The sequence below is a fragment of the Erpetoichthys calabaricus genome, chromosome 10 (genome assembly GCF_900747795.2).
Source record: "Erpetoichthys calabaricus chromosome 10, fErpCal1.3, whole genome shotgun sequence".
Taxonomy (NCBI): domain Eukaryota; kingdom Metazoa; phylum Chordata; class Cladistia; order Polypteriformes; family Polypteridae; genus Erpetoichthys; species Erpetoichthys calabaricus.
Genome location: NC_041403.2, coordinates 62402228 through 62426075, shown reverse-complemented (window position 1 = coordinate 62426075; position 23848 = coordinate 62402228). Strand labels below are relative to the sequence as shown.

Genomic DNA, 23848 nt, shown 5'->3' with positions numbered 1-23848 from the left:
TTACGGATTTGGACTAGTTTGCTTTACGTTGCCTCTTTTAGGCAAAAACAGTTGTGATTTTTTTTTCTGTTTAAATCAAACAAATTTAATTTTTTATAAAGATTCAGTATTTGACTAGTCTCTTAGGCAGAGGATTGATGGTTCCTCTCTTCATATAGTTTGAAACATTTATGATCTTTTTGAACCTTTAAAGCCAATTACCCATTTTTGGCATTTGTAGACTGAAACCTGCCTGTGGACCTTGGGGTCAGACTTCCTAGGGTGAGGTGTAATAATAGGCAAACTAATGAAGCTCCTGGCCTGGTTTGTGGGTCTTTTTAGAGGGTTCACACCATTTTTGCTATTTGGATTCACATAATACCTCATGTGACTGGCAATAGTGGTTGTAAAACAACATGGCTGTAGCTATGCTAAGGTTTTTACAAAATATGGAGATCATTTATAAAACAGAATACAAAATGGTGTTGTGAGGACAGCAATACAAGACATAAATAATAAAAAAAAACTAAATAAACAGTCCAAAAATGAGTCAGACTGCATACTAGGATGCCAAAATTCAGTCATTACAACTCCACATAATGATAATAATACACTGCGAAATCTAACTTAAAGATCAGATAATGTAGGGTCACCTCACAATAACGCATAGTCCTAATAATTGCCATCTTTGCACCCTAGGATAAAATTCAAGAGTTTTTCACAGAACCTATTGTCTTTGCACTGTGGCTTCATTTGAAAATGATTGGGGAGTGACGGAGATGGACAAATGGATGGACAGCGTCATTGTCAGATTGACGGACAACCATGACTGACAACTGACTGAAAGTGATGATTCAGAGCAAATACTACTCCTAAGAAGTTGGTCATAAGCTCACAAAGCATATTTTATCTAGGTTTAATGGTGTCTAGTGACTTATTTTTAGTTTAATATTGCATGGGAATTGGAGCACGGGCAGGTGAAGTGACTTGTTCATGAACACACAGAGTTAGTAATGGGAATGAATCTCAAAAACTCAAGGTTTGAAATTCAAAGTCTTAACCACTACACCACAGGTTCATTCCTGCTTTGTACCTAATCCTTCCAGACCTGGCTCCATCCTCACTACCAACTGATGATCATGAGCAATAGTTTAACTTGATTTTACTTATGTTGCAGAACCAATTAGGATATTTGTGTACATATTTATTTCAATTACTAAATGTTGGGAAAATAGCACTATAAACTTGCTATCTTAGGTATTTCATAATCTATGCATAATTGTTTAGAAGTGTGGCATTAAAAGGTCAAGTACTTAAAACATAATACTTTTCATTAACTATCTTCATCTGTTTTCTATAAACATTTGTGTTTTGTACAATGATAAAAATATATTTTATGTAATGTTAAGGAAGCTGAAGTGAGCTGGCATTTGAAGTTGATATGGAAAGTGGTCAGCTCATGCTGTGCTCATCACTATTGAGAGCAGGGGGTCTCTTGTGTTTTATGTAGACAGTTATGATTATGTTTCCATACAATCTGAAATGAGAATGTTTGTCAAACTTCTTTGATAAATTCCCTGTGACTTGGAGCACATCATATTGGGATGTCCTTGGCAGATCCCAACCCTAGGACAGGCTGATCTTTATTTTCTAATTGAAACACAGCTTAGAAAGTTTCTTCATGGCACATTGAGTGGCCTACTTGCTTCTACTCATCCTAAAATATAGTTCAAGGAAGCCAACTTGGATTACAATTTTAAGGGAAAATAACTCCAAATATATGAGAGATTTTACATCAGTTCATGTATTAGTAATAGAATATAAAAACTAAATTAGGTGTTTTTTTAATTTTATATTTTATTTAATCAATACAGTAGGTCGCAGTGGGTGACTTTAAAAGTCACTGCTACATGGATAAAGACACAATTAGCAAAGGTATTCTATTCTTGTTGGTTTATTCAGCTTGCAAATGCTTTAACATAGTGTTGCATTGTAAAGCTGGATTTGTAGTGTTGATTTTCAACAGATAAATATTTCTCAACATTTAACAATTCTGGGTTACTATTTAATTGATCTTGTTAATAAAGGTGCAGGTAAAAACTAAGACAGTGTGATATAAATCTTTGGTACCAGTGCATCACAGAGCACATTTACACTCACTTACTCAAACACGGCCAATTTAGTTGCCTGCTCTTCTGTCATGCACTTTTCTTAACCTAGGAAAGAAAATCTAAACACTGGATGCAGAATCCATGCCGATACAAAAAGAACATAAAACCTCACTCAGGTAGTGCCTAAGTCTGAATTAAAACTAAGGAAACTAGAGCCAACCACTGTGCCACTCAGATCAAACTACTGTAGTCATTTTAATAAATACTGTATAAATAGGCTACAAAGCAGGAATTCTTTCACTGATTTATAAGATTAATTCAAACAACCTATTGACTCAGTTTTGACCAGATCATTATTTATGTCAATTATCTTGCTTACATTGCCTTAATTAATTAAATGAATATGTCCTCATCAACACTAACTGATACTAATTCCTTCAAGACAGCTGTTGCCAGCTCTTTGTTGAAGAAGTAATGTTTAATGGAGTATGTACTTGATAGTGTAAACGCTAGGGGTCACTCTTTCCCCTTTAACCCCAACAGACAGATGCTCAGGACACAAGGTAAAAGCAATAAGAAGTAATTTAATACTTTTTCTTTTGAGCAGTGCCTCCAAAGCACCCCAGCCACAATAAACAGGCAAGTGAATATACAATAATAATAATAATAATAATAATAATAATAATAAACACAATCTCTCCTCCACACCTCCTAGCAAGCTCTGTCCTGCTCTTCCCGACTCCAGCTTGCCTGCTTGGTTCCCATCAGTTCTTTAAACAGTCCTTGACCCGGAAGTGCTTCTGCTCTTCTTTCCACGTGACTTGCCAGCACTCCCGGGTCAGATGGAGAATCCCAATTCTTTAATTAGCCCTGAAGTACTTTGGGGCTTCTGTCCTCATGACTTCCTAGTACTTCCGGGCTGCAAGGGAAGCATGCCTTCCCAGGTCCTTTTACAGCTCCCCCTGGTGGCACCCAACAGGGCTGAGAAACTGGACTACAAGTCCCAGGATGCCCTGCGAGAATCCGGGGCACCGCTACACTCCAGGGGAGCTGCCATCTAGTGTTTTGGGGGAGGCAGAGTCCTGGAAAAGCTGCCTTCCCCCATCCTTCCATCCTTTGGGCATCCCGGCTGGGTTGAGCTGCCGGCCGTCCCTCACAATAGTTATTGACCGATTTTAAATACAATCTGAAAAAATAAAAGCAAACTATTTGGAAAGCTCTTGTCTGAGTGGCGTGGCACATCCTAGCTTTCAATTTTGCTAACTGGCAGTAAATATATGCACAATAAAATTTTGGAAACTTGCAAATATTAATGAAGTCACACTGATCTGACTTGCAATAGAAAACAGTTCTTGCTCTGAATCTTCCTTGTATTCCCATTTAATACAAACTATCGTCAGTTTATTGGCAATCCAGTTGTCCACCAATTACCTAATATATATGGAACCAAGGAAGGGACCTTAGCATCTCAGAAAATGAGTGGAATTCAACCATATATAAAATACTCTAGTCCTATATGCGCCAAGCATTCCATATTTCAACTAAAGACCTTTTATCGAACACATTCATCAATTATCTAAAATGTATCCAGGGCAAGACCCAACTTGCGAGCATTGCCCTCTATCTCCAGCATCGCTATGCTATATGTTTTCGGAATGCACCAAATGAACATCATTTCAGAGAAATATTTTTACATATTTCTCAGACATCCCTGGTGTCACAATCACTCCAAATCCCTTGCAGCAATATTTGGTGTATGGCATTAAAGTACATAATGTTAAGTCGATTATAATATCCTATACCCTATTACTAGCATGTGAGCATATCCTAACTCAACCGGAAGAATCTAAACCCAACTTCTATAACAGTGGGTAAGTGATGTTCTGTATTATCTAAAATTAGATGAAATTACATTCTTTCTTAGAGGATATGTTCAAAACGTTTTTAAAGCATGGCAGAAATAAATTAATATTATTTTAGAATAAGCATGCTGGGCCTGTGATTGACTCTCTTATACTATCAATTGATCTATTATGCTTTAAAAAGTCTCTCTTCTTGTTCACCTTCTCTTGGGTGGAGGTTAAATGCTGTTTTTCTTCTGTTTTTTGTACTGGTCCTCCTGACTGACAGAAATGATAAGGCCCTCATATATGATATACAATTCAACTCCCCTTGATATCTAGTTATGCAAGATGTAAAGCTTTTTGGGGTCTTCCCATATTTTTAGCCCTATACACTCCAAAAATATTTTTATGCCATTTTTTTTACCATATTTTGTGCAAGATATTACACTTTTATGATGAACAGTAAACAGATAGGTCTTCTTAAACAAAAATGACCAGAAGATGTGCATGCCAAATCAGACAGCTGTAGGGGTTCACCTCCTGATGGGATACAAGGGGTCACATTTACTCCTTTTCACAAAACTTCAGAAAAATGGGGATTAGAAATATGGGCACATGAAAAGTAATTTTATGCTATTTTGAGGTTGCTAATCACAGCTATAATATTTTTGATATTTGATTCTTTACCAGTGGCCTGATCCCTCAAAGAGCCACTCACATGAAGTTAAAAATAACAAATTTCAAAAATAAGCATGTGAGGCATTGTTGTAGAAGATTTCAAGGTCAGTGATTATGAATATCATGGTAGCTTTGGTTTTTATTTCATTAATAGGGATCTAGCCCTCTATGGACTTCTATCACAGAGGGAAAAATGGCAAATTTCAATTACAATCAAGAATATTCAGACTTTAAACTTTAATCTGAAGCACATTTTATTATTTTAAATATCTGACGCAACTTCTCTTGTTTATTATGCACTTCTGTCTCTAGTAAATAATTACATTTCTTATGAACACCCCTAATTAGGTTGGCTTACACTAATTCCAACTTTTTTCCTTTGATTACTCTATATTGACTTTGAAGTAAATGGATTTATCTGTTATTATTATTTTTTGCTTGAGTAAGTAGCATGGCATGAAAATGTTCTAGTTTTTGAAAATAAAGTTACATATATGGGAAGGTTTAGTCTGCAAACCAAGAACATTAAACCTAGAGGACAGCTTAAGTTTTGCGTAACCCTGCTTTTTATTGTGAAGAAATACAGGAAAATGAAACTGCTTTCTCGTGTATTGAGTCAGCTATTTAAAAAAAAGCTTATGGAAACATTTTTTCTGTTTTTTTAATGATAAAGCTATCTATTATAAAACTAAAACAATTATTATTATTTTAAAGGAAATTATGTTTTAGACTTGAGGGCTAAATGCCCCCATGATGCCATTTAATGAAATTAGAATAAAAACTAGTCTCTGTAGAAATACTCATACTGTATGTTCTCATTTTTAAAACAGTGATTTTCAAATTAGATATGTAAACTTTCTAAATCTTTAAGGCAGATTACAACATTAAATCCTTTAACATATTCAAATCCCTTATTAAATACTTTTTTGTCATCTATAACTACTATAAAATCATGCATTTGTGTTATTGTACACAATATAGACTAATTCATCTTATCAATGGTCAGCCGGGATCGAAGCTATTTGTCTGTAGATGTTTTGTTGCATATCCTTTTTCTTAATTGGTCCACTTTAATCAACACTTGATATTCTTTGAATGCTGTTGTTTAAATAACTAGGGATTGATTCAATTTATATACATAAAATATCAACCACTTATTCTACTCTAAACCAATCAGATAGTTATTACAAAAGAAAGGAGCAAAACTAGGGGAAAAAACTAAATATTTTGGTCAAAGTTTACACTTCTTTCCTCCAGTTAAAGCTTTGAATTCTTAATCCATAACAGAAAAGTTCAAAGTGGGAAGAATTATTAAGTCATCACTAAGCTCTGGAGCTGCATATTAGTTCTTGATTGAAAATTACAATTGCAAATATCTCAATTTAAATTCAGTGTAAACACAGGTATTATAAAGGTTACATTAAAATATCAACTCAGGCAAACATTCATTTGCAGATTTATTTATTGCTCTGCTCTTAGCATAAGACAATTAACTTTGTTCAGTTTAATTGATTTATTGCAAGTGTTAGTTTCATATTTATTATGATGTAATATACTGTGGCATCAGAATGAAATGGTTGAAAATATAGCAGGGTTTGAAAGAGTCATACAGACACATTAATAAAATAGTTTCACAGTGATTGAACCAAAATTCATTTCCACCAGAGAAAAATTACCACATTTTGTTAATAGTTTTAAATGTAATCCAAACCTCAAGAAATTATCATTGCAGGGAAAAGCTAAAAAACATTTCACAGTTAAAAAATTTCAAAGTTCAACAGGTTTGCACCATACCTGCTGCAGGTCTTCCTGCTCCAACACCCAGATCAACAATTTTGCAATCTTCAGGCATGCTGTGGTGTGAAAAGCCTAGCACCTTTGAGTGAAATTTGGTGGCGTCACTGCACTGCATATTTTAACAGGGTACTCCCAATGGGACTGTTTCTCTCTTTTATTCTTGATTTGATGACTGCATGATATATTAGAACTAAAACAGGGAAAGGGGTTTGCCCTTGGCTAGGGATTTCTTACCTTGGATCAATATAAGCGGATTGTATAAACTCAAAAGCAAAGAAGCTGCTTCTTTCACACAGCTCTATGGCCTGTTGGATATACAGTAAATGGCAGAAGTAGGCACTGCTTGTGGAGTCTGCACATTCCTCCTGTGTCTGTCTGGGCTTTTCTCTGGCTACTTTGTCCTTTCTCCCTCATACTAATGACGTGCATTTTACGTTATGTGGTGATTCTAAATAGTCCTGAAAGTGTATGCATCTAAATTTGTTTCCCATTTGAACATAAAGTGTTTCCAGGGTGGACTGCAGTGCTGATATGAATCTTTTATTTGTCCCAGATCCCTTTATTCTAAGTCTGCCATAATCTGCAATGGAGTCTGAAATAAACTCTGTTAGCATGTCTTGTAATAAATTCAATAATACATCTTTGTGATAATAAATAGATTTGAAAGATTAATAGAGATTCTTGGGGTGCTGCTGCTCTGCATCCCATGGGACCTGGGTTTGATCCTTGACCCAGTCAGTTATATATTCAGCTGCTTTATTCTATTTATATGACTAAGGACAACAGGATAGCCCCTTACTAGTGTAGTTTACTTTCTTCATATATTCCATAATACACTTGCCATCTCATAACATACAGTCAATCTCATCAACCCCACATTTAAAGTAATGCACAATTACTTCATATTCTACAACTATCAGCATGCCTGTGTAGGTGTTCTCTTGTAGTCAGGATAGTGAAAAATCCAGTCATCCATTGGAGGCTTGAGGCACAAAGGCATTAACATTTTGTCATGTGCTCTGTTTTCTTTCATCTAGGATTACTAGCAGAATATTGGCACCTTGCTATTTACGAATGATGTTTTATCTTTATTTGTATATTGTCAGATATGATTATGAGCTTGAACTGTTTATGAAAAGTTCACATTTTACAGAAAAAAATTCAACACATCTTTGTTTATCCATTGAAGATATAATAAGAGTCTATAATATTTTTGCAGCTCTAGACCCTTTTACAATTTTAAATTGTATGGCTTTATTCTGCAGATACACTGGCTTTCTCAATAATGATGCATTAACAGACCACACTTGAATAATAATAATTTGTCACACTAAGTAGTTGAAAAATAAGAGTGCATTTAGCATATCATGAAAATCTCTATAATTAGGCTCTGAAAGTTTAAGACACACTGCTTTTAAGAGCAACATTGTTATATAAGTGTTTATGGTTAACACACAATTAAAATAAAACTCTAAAATAGCAAAAATGCCAATGTGCCACAGAACATCTATATGGCTTTTGGTGACTTCTATATATAACCTAAATGATTACAGCATCTTGTTTAAAATTACTTAAAAGTTGAACAATTTGTTATCTTTGTTGAGAGATCTACAAAAAGTAGGCAGGCATCATGACAAATTAAAAAGGTCATTTTATTTGAAATTTGTAAAGATAATTTAGTCTCATTTTCTTACTTGAATGTACTTGCTCAGTAAACAGAATATCTTTGATACCCCAAGGGAATGTGCCTACACATGAGGCTCTGCAATTATCCAAGTGCTTCTCTATCAAATATGAGTAACTAGATGCAAAGCAGCTTTATATTGTAACAAACCGGTGAATGCTGTATAGCCCAAAAATGCATTTTTCATATAATGTGCAAACAGATTGCTGATGTTTGTTTGTTTGCCCACCACTGAAAATCTGCTTGCTTTTCTACAGACTTTCGGCATATAAATTCCCCCTTGCTTACCATCCAACTCAGTCAGTACTCTTACAGACTCCCCAGTTCCCTATTTTGTATTTTCAGCTTGCACTACCCTACCTTCCTATCTAGAGTAAATGGTACACTTTATCCTGGACAACAATTGCTTGCCTTCCCGTGTAACACCTCTTATCCCTGTATTAAACTGATAAACACTATTTTAGCTCCCCAACCTTTGAAGTTCTTGTCAAGCTTTAATTTTATCACCAATTTTCTTGATTGGTGTTCCCTGTTCTAATTCCATAGTTAGTTGGGCACTTGTTGTACTGTTCCAGGTCCTTTGCCTGATGATTGATATTTTTAAAATACCTAGTAGTAATTTTTCTCAAATTCTTTTTCATTTCAACTTGCTTGCAATATCTGGTACTAGCTTCCTAACTACCTTGCAGTTTACTGAACTCTTTCACTCTAATCCTTGATGGCAACCCTTTGGCCTGCTTACATATAATGTGCTTCCCCAGCAACCTGGGGAAAAAATTCACTGTTATTAGTGAACTTGAAAGTATGATGTCATATAAAGTTACTTCGCATTCTTTTACTTGCTCAGTCCCCTCTTTTGCCTCTTCTAAATGCATCTCAAGAGGCCTGTTAGATGCACAGACAGTCAAGGTTTATGCCTACTGTGAATATTATGCCTGTGAAGTATTATTAAAATTACCTATCTTGGTGGAAATGATACAAAAATGAAGATGAATAGTTAAACAGAGGAGGCATTTAGTTTTTATGATAGGAGAGTAGAAACTAACCTGCAAAGATCGCTTTCCTTCCTTTCTTTCTAGTAGCTATGTTTTTGTGCTGGTCACATTCATCTTTCATAATTACTATGGACTGTTTTGTGTTTGGGCGGCACGGTGGCGCAGTGGGTAGCGCTGCTGCCTCGCAGTTGGGAGACCTGGGGACCCGGGTTCGCTTCCCGGGTCCTCCCTGCGTGGAGTTTGCATGTTCTCCCCGTGTCTGCGTGGGTTTCCTCCGGGCGCTCCGGTTTCCGTCCAAAGACATGCAGGTTAGGTGGATTGGCGATTCTAAATTGGCCCTAGTGTGTGCTTGGTGTGTGGGTGTGTTTGTGTGTGTCCTGTGGTGGGTTGGCACCCTGCCCAGGATTGGTTCCTGCCTTGTGCCCTGTGTTGGCTGGGATTGGCTCCAGCAGACCCCCGTGACCCTGTAGTTAGGATTCAGTGGGATGGAAAATGGATGGTTGGATGGATGTTTTGTGTTTTGATTCTTGGGGGCTATCAAGGTTTTTGGAAGTGGTGCCCACCTGGCCTCTCTGGACTTCTTTGCTTTCTAATAGTGGTTGTCCAGGTCCCTTAGAACAGCTGAGTGGCTGTCTTGTGTTTTACACCTCCTTCTATTGTTGTTCTTATTTTTGGTCAGCTGTTTTTGGTGGCCGTATTGGTTGATCTCATCTTGTCTTTCTTGTGAAGCTGGCTGAATCTCAACACATCTTTTTAACTGTTTCTTTCGTTTTGTCTATACTTAATCATCTTCTGCCTTCTGTGTCTCCCTTGCCAGCTTATTTGCTTTTGCAGGAACACCTTTTGGTGTATGCAGTCCTCTGATATATTTTGCAGAAGCTTTCTAACTTTTGTTAAGTTTTTGTGAAACCAGACACATATGTGTCCACTGCTTTATCAACCAACCCGTCATTGCTACAATTTACTAATAAAAAGACACTGGGAGATGAGCCCAAGTGCATTTATGTTCAATTATAATCCCGTGGACAAAACATTTCACAAATCTTCACAACTGTTTTTATTTAAAAAATAAATTCTTACAGATACCTAGGCCTTTATCAGTCACATTGTTTGCCAGAGATCTTATGTGAACAGACAGAATGTAAAATTTCAACAGATGAATGCATAGTGTGGGTCAGGTAGGTAAAGGGAGATAGTATAAAGTATTTTTATGAAGTACACTTCGACATGTGAGTACTGCACAAATATAATATGGAAAAAAATAAACTGACAGTTTTAATTAATGGTCAATCTCAGTGACCAACACTTGCTTCTCAGAAATGTTCAGATTGATTAAACATAAGGCATTTTAGTATTTTAGTTCCCCTCACTTCCATCTCATGCTCTGATGTGCCTTAATTTGAATATTTTGAGCCTTCTATTAAGATATTGTTCTCAAGTAATCAACGTACACAATTCAGTTTATTGGTGTATGTAAAAACTTTGATATTTAAGCTCTTGCTTTCATTTTCTTTTATTTGGAATGGGTTGAGCACAATAATGAAAGTATTATTGAAGCAATTTCTTTGATGATTACTTAGTTTTCAAGATGGTATTCTCCAGAGGCCTTACAGATTTTTTTTTTTTGGCATTTTATAACATTCTGGCTCTTTAAAATATTTTGAGTCATTCTAATGATAAGTTTATATGTTCACTAGGGACAACACAACATTAGACTATCAGTTCATCCTAACAAACAAAGTGTTATCACCATAATGAATTAACTATTTAGATTACTAATTAGCAGATGTAAAATTTAGTTAGTGATTGAAATTAATTTACATTAATATATATTTTATTCCTTTTACAGTATTATTCCAATGAAATGCTGTATGCAGTTGCCATGTGTCATGATGGTACCTGATGGGTCTTCTATGGTCTGTAGTGCTGATTTGTAAAATTTACCAAAACAGTTTTTCAGAGCCAGTTTGCTTGGTTCACCGGTGGCGATGTTTGGCAAGTATTTTCTTGAAAATTTGCTGGCATAGACAAACTTTATTTTCCCAGTACCTCAAGTTCTTTTGCAAGGTCAACATCTCATCACAGAACTGTAGCCAGAAAATGCTGGATGGGACCACCATTATATAACACTTCTACTAGTAGTGGGAGTACGGAGGATCAACTGGTATACTTGATGAAATTCTTGTTTTTGCATGGATGCAATCAGAACTGTTTTACTGGTATGCTACAAATTACTGGAAAACTTGCAAATACATTCAAACACAAAACCTGCATGCAGAAGAATACCGGACATGCATCTATGTATTCATGTTAAAGGTAATGTCTTGTATGGTTTTGTGTGTCACTTAAGATTTAAGCATACTACTTTAGTAGTATTACCTGCAATGTTGTGCAGTTGATGCAAAAGGAAGGAGTGAAGAATCCACATGTTTTAGTGTTTCACTTACTTGGTAGTAGCATCACTGTGCGAGCAAAAGTGCCAGGGGAAAAAAATCAGACTGTACTTTTCGGTTCTAGTGTGGTATGTATGAAGTTTGTGGAGGCCAAGCCACCTCACAGCTCAGGTCACATTGTTTGGCTGCAATAGCATAGTTGACAGACACTTCCCTAGCCCTAAGGGGCACATAAAAAGACATATAATCCATTGAAAACTGGTTCAGTTTCTTTTTCCCATTTGACTTCAAAACTTTTCACCGAGTTTAATGAAGTTCCTGAATATTTTACTCAGTTTTGCAAATCTTGAGGTGAAGCATATTCAGTAGGATTCACTTATCACTAATGGTTAGCAATGCTATTGTTTCATTGTCTTTTGAAGCAATTTAATAAAACTCTTTCAGTACCACTATTTAAATACAGAGCAAAGCTTTATCTTTTGTAGTCTGTAAATCCATAAGTTTTCTAAATCTAATTATCCTGATCAGAGGTTTGTAGTCCATTACTGGCCACACTTATGCTTGCCTCCACACACACAGTCACAATTGGCCACACAACCTGGCATGATGAAATGTGAAGTACTCAAACATAATCCACACTGACACCAGGAGAAAGAACAAACTCCATCTAGACAGTGCTGTAAATTGAGCATAGTCATCTAGAGCTGTAAGGTAGCCAAACTGATCACTGCCACCCTGGTCTGACACTGATAGTTTATATTGAGCAGTGAGGCTTCATTTTTCTCCTTTTGTAGCTTATCATTACCTTCTCTCCTCTTTTCTGTTCTGCTGTCTGCTATTTGGAACCTTCCATATGTTTTGAAACCATGTTGTTACAAAATTTGTTTTATAAAGTGATTTCTAATAACACTATGATGTTGAATAAGGGAGTAAATTTTCTTACATTACATAATGTGCCACAGCAAAACGCTTTCTTTCAGAGAAACAAAGGCTCTGTATTTTCTAGAGTATAATAAGAATGTTTGAGCAAACAGCTAATTACCCATTTTATGCTTTGTTTTTCAAGTGGGATTTTTCAATTAATCTACAGTCAAGTTAAATAGAGATTGGGATTTTACTTTTAACTAAACCTTCTCTCTGGTACCAGCTTAGAGGAATTAGAAAAAAAAAAACTCTAATTAAGAACAACCTGAAAGGTGGTATACCTTTTGATAATGCCCTTCTATAAGTATAAATAGTTTTAATTAACATTCATAATATAAACTTAATCCACATGTCAGTTGGCATGCTCTGCAAAGGCATCTCCTGTCATCATTAATCCAACTCCTTTGCCATTTCCACTCCATGCCTCCTGTTGTCTTCATTACTGATACTTTTCCAAATGGACATAAATGACATGAAGGAACTAGACCATTCACTCTATATGTTTAGTAGTCTGTCACTGAGCTACACTAAACAATTTACACATTTTCATCATAGTATGAATGATGTAAACCTTTGACCACCATAGCATGCTTTGAAATAGTATGGAATCAAAACAATAGTAATGCTGCATAAATGTTTATTTTACAATTGAGTAAATGAGTTGAATGATATAAATTTAATAAAAAGACATAGATTAACATCACATTCTTGATTTCCGCCATGCATGCCAAATTAAAAGTATCCATAAATAAATCATGTATTGGCTGAAAATGAAATGAGGTATGCTTTATCTGTAATTAGTCTATGCACATGATTTCATAATATAATTGACTTTTAGAGCAGCAGATGTAAGATCAAGCTTTCCTCTGAGAATCATGCACTCTTGAAATGAGGAAGTACACTCCTACAGTCAACCTATCAATAATGACAAGGAGATATACTGTAATGATGGATTGTGTTTTATATGCTATCCCAATACCAAATAAAAATATGCAATGTCTTCTACAGAGTACTTGTGCATCCTCAACAATTCTTTTGTAGTATGTAATAAATGAAACAGTAATTAATTTTGAAATTCTCCTTTTGGTGAGTCATTTGACATAATGAAGTCTCACAAATTCAGCTCTTATTTTTCTTTTTAAACAAATGCATTTGTAAAAGTTTTCCACTGGACTTTGTTTTCCTACCTCCACGCTAATGAATGTGTTCCTTCGTGTTGGACATGCCATTAAAATCATTTATGACCCTGCATCTGTTGTCTCTTTTCTGGGAATGCATCGTTTACATTTACTGCAGCAGACTCACATGCATGATGCTGTTTACATTAAAGGTGAAGGCTTGTGTCTTGCTTCCTAGCATTAATAATAATGGATGTTGTGTTCATTTTTAGCATGAAATGCAAACGCTACTAGCTATGGGCAATAATCATTACAGAGGTTATTGATCTTGGAAATGGCCATAAAATGGGTTTTGAATTACTTAACTAGAAATTCTAGCAAAAAGGTCCAGCTACAAGCAGAATACATTATTTAAACAGTTGAACCAGGACTGGTATGATTTGCTCTAGAGCATACAGAAATATATGTAGCATAAAAAAATCTCTACATGTCATATTTCCAGACATAAATTTCACATTCCTTCATGCAGTTCAGTATCACTGCACTGTACTGTTTCTGTACTTTCTTGCCTGAGGTCCACATCGCAGATGTTGGCTTTGTCAAGGTTATACAGTATACTATATATATATATATATATATATATATATATATATATATATATATATATATATATATATAAAATCAATATGCAGCAGTGTCATTTTGACTTTGGTTAAGGAAGTGTACATCTCCTATTTAAAAGCATAATTTTTCAAAATGAAATGTTACATTTTATACAAAATTTATTTTTTGGACTTTTTGCAGCATATGTTGAGTTCTTTTTATGATTACAATTGACAGATCAATTTTGAGAAATAATCAAGTACATTTTGACTTTTTCAGTAACAAATGTTAGTGATTTTAGTTAATCGTTTTGTTTTGCTTACTTCTGAGTACGAAATATGAAGTCCCATCATGCACTTATTTCTACACCAGGGATTCTCAACTTTATTTCTTTGCATGCCATTTCCCCAGGACCAGAAATGTTTTGAAGCACCACTTTACTCTTATTAAGGAAAACTAATGGTGATATTTCTTTATTCATATAAAAAAATATTTTTGGGGGTATTGCAAGGTATTATTTATAGATTTGCTATATGTATTTGCATCTTTTAATGTTTCCTATGTACACTGTGATAGATTAAGGTCTCCGTGACCCCTTGAACCCTCAGACTAGACGTCATACACCAGGTAAAAGTCCAAATAATGATTTATTAATAATAATAATTGTGCACAAAGCACCCTCCTCTCCACAATACTCAATAATAATAATAATAATAATAATAATAATCCTCCATACTCCCAGACACTTTGCCACCCTTCCTCCCAGCTCAGCTCAGTGTACTGGGCTTCCCAGAGTCCTTTTATACACCCTGACCCGGAGGTGTTCCCATTCAACAGTCCACAGTTCCTTTTCCCTTCCGGGTCAGGGTAAACAGTCCTTTTCTTCAACCCGGGAGCACATCGTTTCTTCCTGTCACGTGACCGTGACGTACTCCCGGGTTATAGGGCACATGCAAGCCTACGAGCCCCCCTACAGCGACGCCTGGTGGCCCCCAAGGTATCCAGCAGGGCTGTGTATAAAAACTACATAGTCCATGAGGCCCTGCTGGAACTCGGGGCACGTCCACGCTGCTGGGAGAGCTCCTCCTGGTGGCCTGGGGGTGAGGGCCGGAGAAAGAAGCCGGCAATCCACCACAACACCTATTTTTTTATTGAATTGTTTTTTAATGTATAACCAACAGTGTGTTTTGAAAGTCCATCATTTCTTTAAATTTACAAAAATATTATAAAGAATTCATGAAACATGAGTGCAAGGGTTCAGGGTATCAGACCAGACAGCTTGGTTTAGTAACAGAACACAGCCTACTTGGCTGAGTAATAATAATAATAACAAAAGAAAACAATGGTGGGGCACTGACTGGATCAAAAACATATCAATGAGAGCTCTGTCTCCAGTGGTATTGGATCAAAAATGACAACCTCCCTCTGTAGGTCATCTGGTTAAATAAAGTCCGAGCCCAGAAGGGACAGAGTTTGGAAGCCTATGCAGGGGCAGGGCTTGGTGTCCCCTCCTAGGGTTTGGTTAGACTCGGAGCTATGGAGGAAATAAGATTTTGTTAGCAACAGTGCCCCATCATGCATCTCAGTGATATTGCCTGGCTTGCATGAGACTTCCAGGTGCTTTTCATGTGCACATGCATAACAATATACAGTACAGAACCCAAATTTCATGTGTATCATAGAAAGGAATTTCCCTCCGGGTAATAAAAAATAGGAGAGGATTATTTGACTATGGTGGATTTCAGCATAGGCTTATAAATGTTGGTATGACTATCATGGATGACTTGATTTATTTTACCATGTGCACATACCAAAATAATTAACTTTCAGCATCTATACATTAATTGAAAAATAAACACTGCTTAAGACCAATACTAAAACATTCAAACATTATTATGCCACTGTCACATAAATTAGCAAATGCTAAAATAGTTCAGGATATTGTGTTCATAAGAATTATTTACAGTATCAGGGTTTTGAAATCACTCCAGTGATTTTTTTTTTGCCCAATGGCTCACTCACCTGTATGACAAAACCCCCACATATGATATACTGTTCAACTCGTCTTGATGTCTAGTTATGGTAGATGTTAAGCTTTTTGGTGTTTCCCCGCTATTTTTGTCACTTTAGAGCTGAAAACATTTTGTACATGAAATTACACACTTATGATAAATAGTAAACCAATATTCGTCTTGTACAAAAATGATCAGAAGGAGTTGACGTTGTATATGCCACATGAATTAACCCCAGGGGTTCACCTCTTAATGGGATATGAGAGGCTAAAGTTATTCCATTTTGCAAAACTTGGAAAAAATGGTGATTGGTAATATAGGCATGTGAAGTGAATTTTATGCTATTTCAAGGTTGCCGATCATGAATTTGCCTGAATTGGGTGTCAATAATTACTCATACTTGGAGACTATGTCCTATTCGCTCTACTACCATCCAAATATGCGTCAATTTGTGCATGTACCATGAATGAAATTTTTTATTTGAAATACTAATAAACATTACTTGGAATTCAAAAACACAATAAACAAAACACATTCTGTGTTTGCTGATTTGTTTCCTGTGTTAAGCATTTTATTTTAGCACCCGCACTAACTGGTGTGTCTCTATGATTGAACATTTCCTTTAACGCGTTACATGACATTTCATTAGAGATTTGCCTTCTACTTCCAAGAATTATGAGCTCAGCCACACAAATATATGGATGTTTTGAAGTACTAACTAAACACATTTTATTTTGGAATCAGCATTTGGAGCAGATTATTTTGTCATAGTTGTAGAAGGGTACATACAAGGATGGTTTCCTGTCCATTTGATCCCAATGATCCTGAACTGGATACGATGGTTATATAATAGAGGAATAGTTGGACACACAACTGTAGCCATGTTCGTAACAATGAGAGAATGAATGCAAAATATTAAGACTATTAATCTCAGCATTTTTAAGCTCCTTTATTCAAATTACATCAATATACAGTAAGTTATAATGGCTTCAAATGACAGCTAATTATTCACATCATCTTGCTTTCAAAGTAGGCAATCCCACTTTATTAAGCTAATTCTTGTGAGATTTTTATATAATAGATGTGATTCCTGCAGTCTTGTGCTACAACAAGGAGAAATATAACACACATATTACAGTATATACAATTTTTGTTCAACAAAAAGAGGAAAATAAACGTTCTACAAGATGTCTGTTAGTGATGGCCAAGAAAAAATTTAATCTCATGTTTTTTATGGAGAATGGTAATAACAAAAATACCCCTATAATGGGCTTGAAGGAAAACATAAAACAATGTCATAACATCCATGAAAACAAAACTCAAATTACTTGTGTCACATGATCCATATGCAGACTACCCAGTCATAAGTTAGCAAAATCCTAAAATTGTTTTTTTTCTTTTTTTATATTATTAATTAAAACCATGTCCAGAAAATCCTTGTATGCATAACCAGTGCGTTAATCTCTTGAACGGAGGACCACCACCAACCCTGTGTAATTGGTCAGGAATCTGCCATGGTTTAAGATGCAATGCCTTCCTCAGTGCACTAAGAGAAAATTCTCACTAAGCAGAAGCACTTCCTGAGGTGCACCTGCAACTGTGATGGCTTCTCTCTCACTCTTCTGCACTGGGATTTTCTGTCCAGCTCTGTTTCTCTGCTTTCGCTGACATTTAAGATCTAATCAAATAAAATCTAAGTTTATTTATCACATACAGTTATACACACAGTAAAGTATGCAGTAAAATGCTTGGCTGCTAAGCTCCAAGACTGTGCATTAGAAGAAGAAAATAATAGACAAACAATAAAAATCAATATGTACAATAACAGCATAAAATACTCACCAATAGGGCATCATGTAGCTCTTGGAACTATTCTCATTGGATTGGATTGTAGAAAAAAGTTCCTCCTCAGTGTCTGTGAACTGGTCTTCAGGTGACAGTAGCATTTCCTGACCACAGCACAGAGAAGAGGCCATTGTTGAGATGACTTGTATCACTAATAATTTTCTTTGCCCTTCTCTTAATATAGCTGTCTTAGAAGTTAGAGAGCAGAACCTTGCGATTCTGCCTCATTCTTTTTCTTAACCAGGTCATAGTACTTCCTGTCAGGATACTTTCGATAGTGGATATGTTTAAGTTCTTTAGAATCTGGGATGGCAGCCTAAAATCCCTGAGGTAGTTAAGTTGTTGCAATGCCTTCTTCACTAAGGTGTGAATGAACTTGGACCAGGTCAGGTCCTCTGTGATGTGAACTTCGAGGTATCCGAAATTGTCCATCCTCTCCACCTGAATGCATTAATACTGAGGTGGTGGAAGTGCCTCTGCTATTTTCGCCCAAGTGCACAATCAACTTTTTTGTCTTGCTGACATTCAGGAGAATGAATGTAAATATAGAGGGAGTATAGCAGAACACTCAGAACACAGCTCTGTGGAGCCCCGGTGTTGAAAGTGAGGGATGATGAAGTGTGGCCACCCACTTGCCACCACTGGCTTTTATCTTTTTGTTCCTTTATGCGCCACCCAGTAATTCTTTGCACACCACTAGTAGTACTCATACCAGAAGCTGAGAAGCACTGGTTTAGGTGTTTTTAGACATGCCACCTGAGAATTCATCATCTAAAGAATTTACGGTGATCTATCCATTCCCACATAACAGGGAGGCCCAGCCATTTACCAAGTCATGCTTTCCGCCATTACGCCTGTTGTCCACAGTGTGACAAGTATGATCTAGAGATACTGCATATATTGTGCTATTATCAAAGGGTTTTTGCCTTAGCGACATTACTGTAGGTGTTTGTTTCCATTTGCAATAGCATGCACAAACCTTTCTTGCTTAGGCTACAATGCTACTTATTTCTAGTATTAAATGTTATGTATATCTTTGTGAAAATACAGTAGCTGCTGAAAAAAAAATTCGTAAATTTGTGATTTCAGTAACAGTAATTAAGTAAAGTGTTTTGTTTAAACATTTGGAGTGCATTCAACTTGTATTTTGATCATAAAGGTGCTTTACATTCATTCCATAACTTGCAAACATGGAAGTACTATGGACACCTTTTGAGTTGATCAAGTTGTCAATGGAGCTCACACAAGCATTAGATTCATTTTAAACACTCTGCCAGATCAATCATTGGCAAGCTAACTTTGCCATTCTTGGCTAAGCACACATGCAGTGTCTTCAGACATGCCAAGCCTGGATGCAGACCAGACTTCAGTGGCATGAGCAACTTGGAGTATTTGGGTTGTTGTTGTTGTTGTTTTTTTTCACCAACAAATGATAACAGCCACAGAAAAGGAGCATTTTGGATGAGTTAACAGTGCCGCTAATGTCTGCCTAATTAGATTTCTGTGTTCACAGCTTGATGCACATTTACTCCTTTTCCTCCAAAATACTTTTTAGAAAGAATTCTTTTTCGGCTTCTCACTTATAATCTGTGTCAGAGTTTGTAAATTCTTGTTTTGCATGTGAAAAGACATACATAAATTACTTTTGTTATGTTTTGAAATAAACAATTTCAGCATTTACTGCACTCACCCACTAAGATGCATTTTTGTTTCTACCTATAATTCCAAAGCGAGTGCTGTTTCTTTCTATATTAATACATGTTTTCTTTTCTGTTACACCTTTTACCCATACAGCTGTCTTGATCTATTATTATTATTATTATTAATAAACTGATCTTTCTTTTTGCTTTGTGACCTTAGTGTTACTCCTAGCTTTACTTGATTCTGAATTTTTAATACAATGGTTTTAATTTACATTAACAATGGCAAATCAGCATGAGATATATCAACCATTACTGTCTTTTACCCCATATGTGAACACAATGCCCCCCTTAATGTTAGCATCCCTGACAACAGCTGCCCGCTATATATAGATATAGATATAGATATAATTTAATGATTCTTCACTCAGTCAGGCATGGCTTGTGCGTTCCTCCTGGGCATTACTCAATTTCTGTGATCATTTCTCTGTCCCAAAGTATTAAAATGTCCTCACTTGAAGTTGAGTGTTGTCTCTCAGGTTTTAGATGCTTGCACCTTCTATTTCATGATTGTAGGGGGCTGAAGTGTATGTCAGCATCAAGTTCATGGCAAAAGCTAATACTCCACTTGGTGCCACTCCTGTGACAGGGCCACTTCACGTACAAATCCACATTCGCTTATTCTGGGATTATGTAGAGTTGCCAGTCAAATTATGGCTACATGTCTTTAGATTGCGAACTGAAACCCATAAAAAACAAACACAAATTCAAAAAAATGTACATACTTAATGTAATTAATTACCAGCTATACTTTAAACCCTGCCTGTTGGAGACAACATCACTAAAAAGAGTGTGTATGAGAGACAGCGAGAGATACTATACAACAATGTAGCAAACCTGATGTGAGGTCAATGATACATTTTACATGGTGTGTTGTAGCCAATACCTGATCAAGAATTTCAAAAACTGGGCCAGATACCATACTAATTGATTAAGGCTTCTAGTCATGAATATTCAACTTTCTTTAAGTACAACTGCTGAGCACATGAAATTGTAACATCCTCTTTTCTCCTCTGTCTAAAAAAGGGCAAAAACTGACATGTAATAAAAAGGGGCAAGTTTATAACATGCACTAGGATGCACAGTAGAAGCAGAGGGAAGAAAGTACCCTGAAGCTAATGTGGGAAGATCTGCAGCCATAAGATAAAAAAAATAAATAAAATGTAGGTATTTAATAGGATAACTACTTATTAATGAGTGGAGTCTAACAGGTAAATTATATATTTTTTATTATAGGGGGTGTTATTTTTCATCAGTATAGGTAAATGACCACCTTATCAATTCCACAGTACTGCATTTCTGTAGGACTTTCTTCTTCATTGCATGTTATGTTTTCCCTGTGGTGATCTACTTTGTCATTTTATTCTGGCTTTCTCTTCTCATATATCATGTGGCTAGGATTTTTCTTCAAACATTTCCTCAGGAGTTTACATTTTTAATATATGTCATTCTTCCCAAGGGGCATAGATTTTCCAATTTTTTCCTTATTGCTTTAGGACATAGGCTGGTAAGACTTTACTTTTCTGAAGACGACTCAACCTTAGATCTTCATGGGGATGATTTGACTTCACTGATATTATGTGTACTATGTAGTGGAACTGTGGTTTCACATAAGAATGGAACTTAACCTTCACGGAATACTGACTCAATACAGAATTCAAAGATTTTCAATAAGTAAAGTTTAATTCAAACATCATTTCTGTTTTTAAAAGCTGGAGACTCCATATAGCATTTTGTATGGAAAATGTAATTTCCAGAATCATCAATAATTATTTTTTTGCCAGAATTAAAATAACACATTCATTTATATGAAAACTACAGCTACTATATAAGGTCACTTAACTATCCAAAATAGTTTTATACAGAACATAAGACTGTACTGATGTACCTCAGACCTAAATGCAATTTAGAAGTGTAAATAACCAAGAAAAATATCTCAGTTATGCTGTTGAAGATACTAACCTAACACGATCAGTACTAAACTGAAAAAGGAAGATAGATAGATAGATAGATAGATAGATAGATAGATAGATAGATAGATAGATAGATAGATAGATAGATAGATAGATAGATAGATAGATAGATAGATAGATAGATAGATAGATAGATAGATAGATAGATAGATAGATACTTTATTAATCCCCAAGGGGAAATTCGCATACTCCAGCAGCAGCATGTTGATAAAAACAATATTAATTAAAGAGTGATAAAATTGCAGTGAAAATTTTAAAAATGCAAGGTGGAGACTGCGAGGCAGGCATAACAGTCAATAACATTGTATAATGTTAATGTTTACCCCCAGGTGGAATTGAAAAGTCGCATAGTGTGGGGGGGGGGGGACGATCTCCTCAGTCTGTCAGTGGAGCAGGACAGTGACAGCAGTCTGTGGCTGAAGCTGCTCCTCTGTCTGGAGATGATACTGTTTAGTGGATGCAGTGGATTCTCCATGATTGACAGGAGCCTGCTCAGTGCCCGTCGCTCCGCCACAGATGTCAAACTGTCCAGCTCTGTGCCTACAATAGAGCCTGCCTTCCTCCCCAGTTTGTCCAGGCGTGAACCGTCCCTCTTCTTTATGCTGCCTCCCCAGCACACCACCGCATAGAAGAGGGCGCTCACCACAACCGTCTGATAGAACATCTGCAGCATCTTATTGCAGATGTTGAAGGACGCCAGCCTTCTAAGGAAGTATAGTCAGCTCTGTCCCCTCTTGCACAGAGCATCACTATTGGCAGTCCAGTCCAGTTTATCATCCAGCTGCACTCCCAGTTATTTATAGGTCTGTACCTTCTGCACACAGTCACCTCTGATAATCACGGGGTCGGTGAGGGGCCTGGGCCTCCTAAAATCCTCCACCAGCTCTTTGGTTTTGCTGGTGTTCAGTTGTAGGTGGTTTGAGTCTCACCATTTAACAAATTCCTTGATTAGGTTCCTATACTCCTCCTCCTGCCCATTCCTGATGCAGCCCACGATAGCAGTGTCGTCAGTGAACTTTTGCACGTGGCAGGACTCCGAGTTGTATTGGTTGCCCTGATAGTCAATATTTTCATCAACTATGTCCATAAATTGGTTGGGTTATACTATGTAGGTGGAGAATAGGCATCACGGCCGGGAAGGAAGACAGTTTCTTACCTAGATGGAAGGCCAAACAGAAGGACAGATAGGTTGGCTGGATGGATGAAAAAATAACTTTATGCTCAGCCAGACTACTATATGACTTGGACCAGTGGAAGCCAGGAGTTTGGTGAAGTCCCATCCTTCATACGGCATGTGGCAGTGGTCCTCATGTGACAGCCCAGTTAGGACACCCGCAGGGGTGCTTGGGAGTTGGAGTCTGGAAGTACAATCTTGGTGGGGTCTCTGGGTGCCAGTAGAAGGCACTGTCAGGTAAGGGTCCCTTCTTTCTTTTTATGGCCTGGAAGTGTTCCCAGAAAGATACAGTGTAGCACTGGAAGCGTTCCTGGGTCTGGCTTAAAAAGACGGCTGCCGTCTAACATTGGAGAGTTAGAGTTGGATGGAAGTGGACAGGTGACAGCGGGCAAAACTGAGAGAGAGAGAAACATTTTTGATTAACTGTGGTTGGTTGCTATTGCTTATTTGGTGATATGTTCATAATAAATTACTTTATATTTACCTAGGAGTATGTAGAGTACTATTGTGTCTGTGGTTTGGGGCTCAGGGGTGCCCAAATGTGGTCACAACTGTATCTCTAAACTCGATATTGTGTTTAAAATTGCATTTCCATATAGGATTAACTTACAGTTTATTCTTTTAAAGTTTCATAACCATACTGAGAGAGAAAATAATGCAATAACTATGAGTGACATTTATTCAGATGCAAAAATTCAAAAACAAGAAAAAAATGTTATCTTTACTTATTTGTTACTTGTTTATTAGGTAAATTCCACATTTTATGTACTTTATCTTTGAAGTAAGATATTTCAGTTTAATTGTGGTTTCACAGATGTTCAAAAGCAAGATATGTTTAAGTCTGGCACAGATTTTTTCCAGGAAGAATGTACTTGTGAAATGACAAAATGTTCATTGTAGATTTGGTTTTTCATCCTTGGGGAAAGACACCCAAGAAGTGACATATGTATGGGCAGATGTCTTTATTTAGCCTATGGAATACTTGCCAGAAGACCAGTTTTGACAAGATGATGTTAAA

General features: G+C 36.5%; 1 protein-coding gene across 3 annotated transcripts in view; it reads left to right on the top strand.

Annotated features, from left to right (window-relative positions):
• astn1 (astrotactin 1) overlaps nucleotides 1–23848 on the top strand; it is a 1266263-nt gene that overhangs the window by 67678 nt on the left and 1174737 nt on the right. The window lies entirely within an intron of this gene.